This window comes from Poecilia formosa, unplaced genomic scaffold, assembly GCF_000485575.1.
Source record: "Poecilia formosa unplaced genomic scaffold, Poecilia_formosa-5.1.2 Scaffold659, whole genome shotgun sequence".
Lineage (NCBI taxonomy): Eukaryota > Metazoa > Chordata > Actinopteri > Cyprinodontiformes > Poeciliidae > Poecilia > Poecilia formosa.
Genome location: NW_006800598.1, coordinates 54,345 through 56,960, shown reverse-complemented (window position 1 = coordinate 56,960; position 2,616 = coordinate 54,345). Strand labels below are relative to the sequence as shown.

General features: G+C 37.6%; 1 protein-coding gene across 1 annotated transcript in view; it reads right to left on the bottom strand.

Moving 5' to 3' along the window:
• The window catches only part of ilf2 (interleukin enhancer binding factor 2), a 40,010-nt gene that overhangs the window by 18,866 nt on the left and 18,528 nt on the right, over window positions 1–2,616 (bottom strand). The gene's annotated exons all lie outside the window — the stretch shown is intronic.

Sequence of the window (2,616 nt, the reverse complement as noted above, 5' to 3'; positions counted from 1 at the left end):
GTCCAGTAAAACTATTAATCTATAAATCAATAGACAGATCTATATGAAGATATAATCCATGTGTCTGTCTCATATTTCTATGGCATTAAAAGGATCTGGAACTTTTGTTTTTCCACGGAAAGCTCTGGTTTGAACAATAAATGCCATGTGGGTGAATTTTTATGGATGATACTCTGATGTCCCATTTTCCTGAAGGCAGCACAGAGCTGAGCCACCAGAAACCTACAAGAAGAGCTATGATTAATGTAGTTACAGTTCTATCCATGTTTTAATGTTGCAGAGCTCAGTCGTTTTGCAAATAGTTCAAAGTTTAAACTGGCATGTTGAACATCTTTTATCTGGTCATTTTGGGGTATATTTAACAACTAGAAAATGGCACAAAATAAGAATATTTTTTCCATTGATTGGCTGCTGTTAGGCCTACCAATTTTAAGTTGAATGTTAATTGCATTTTTCATAGATGCCTGTGAAAATAATTTCTATTCCCATGAGTTTTTTGTTCTCTGGGAAATTATTTTTGATGATAAATACAGAAACAAGCATAAAAATCAAAACATCTACAATAGTGATAGTAATGATAAAATTAATGATAAAATAATGGTCAGTGCAAAGTAGGCTACAAATTCTTTGGTGGTGGGCGGTGAGGGACCTGGATAAAGGCTAGGGGGGCGCTGGCCCAAAGAAAGTTGAGAAACACTGCTCTACAGAGTGTTGCATGTAACTAAAAATATGTGCCTAAATGAAACAACAAATTAACATTGGTTCCACTCCGGTAACCTTTGCACAACTTACAATAAACATAAAATATTTTACATCAACTTAAAATCATGAAATTAAACCAAACTGTATAACTGCCGCCGATGGCAGCCACAATGACACACTAACAAAGAAAAAAATATTTTGAGATATGCCACAGGTACAAAACACCAGTCAAATGGCTCAAATGCCTCCTCATTGTGTAGATATGTTCTCCTGAGTCCTGCTAATCACCTAATTATTGTATTCAGGTGTGGTGCAGCAGTAGCACATCTAAATGTTGCAGGACAGTGGCCCTCCAATACTGGAGTTTGACACCTGTGGCATAGATCAAGCCAACAGTCCAGCACAGCCACTCCCCCATTTTGCAGTCTACAGCCAAAAACTTAAAGAAAACGACCTTCGGAGCTAATTAATGTTAACTCAAATGACCTCCAGATTTTCCTGACAATTTTAATGTTCTGTTAAGATAATAAATAGTCGTATATACCGTGATATCCAAACAAATAAACGTACGTTAAGCAAACTATGTATATGAATCAATACTCTTGCGTAAACGGAAAAATAATGCCTCCATAAAAAAATAGTCAAAAACATGATCATTTTAACATGGAACTTACCTTGTTATAAGCTCCAGACAAGACGCCATACTGCTGCCTCCTCTCCTCAGACAAACATGTGACGCAGTAGCGGAACAAGACGGCGTTTACAATATAGACATGAAATTTACAACATAGATATGCCCGCAACAGCAGAGCTAACAAGTTTCATCACCACAGAGAGCGACTATGTCATTTTGAAGTCCATCTGTCATGAAGTATAACAAACCAAGAAAAGAACAGAAACATCAGGCTTCTGGTCACAAATGATGAAACAACACAAATTCAAAACATGTTAACGTAGTCCGTAGAAATGCTCCAGCTAGTTTGCCATTTGTTGCCAAGTGACTGATGATGACGTTGGTGACAAGCTTTACCCAGAATGCACCTGGAGACAATAAGGACGACTCATTTGTAGTTTTGTGTCGTAAAGTCAAATATAAGAGTGAAAATAAAGCCAGTCATGTAGCACAACATTTTATTCAATATTTTACACCCACTATGTCACTAAAATCAGTCAGTCTGGTAAGGTTTTTAGCAACCATGGAACACCCTACTATATAACCTACTGGGGTATTGTACAAAGTTTTCAACAGGAGAGGCCTCTCCTTTTACAGTTCTCGTCAGATGTGATAAAAAAAAAATTGGATCACTGAAGGTATGTTCTGCCTCCCATGTGGGCCCCCTGTAAGCCTTATGACCAACTGATCCAAAAAAGTGGTAATTCATGCTTTTACATGAAACAGACTACCCTCTTTTAAATTGTCGTCATATTTTAAATAATTTTAATGTTAAATAATCTAATGTTTTCTTCAATAGCTTCCATATTGTGTGCCACATTCACTAGAAACCAGTGTAACCTATTGCGATCGACCGGTGGATCGTGGAAGGTTTTGAGTCGATCTCGGCAGTAAGTGACAAACTGAATGCTGCCCAGAGGCTAAAACCAGCGCATCCTCTTCTGATTCGCTTATCAAAATATTCAATCATATAGATACATACATATACTTTTGTCATAGAACCCCCAAGAATTTAAAACTACTTTCACTTCTGGCCCTAAGTGACTTGACATTTTAAAAGCTGGGTAGTCTGTTTCATGTAAAAGCATGAATTTCCACTTTTTTTGTATCAGTTGGTCATAAGGTAAGGCATTTATTAACATTTGTTTGACAGGAGTGTTCAGTTCGGAAATTTGTTGACAGCCCTAAGTGAACCTCCGAGCGTTGAGGAGGGAGCTGGAGAACGGCTGGCCGAAATTAGC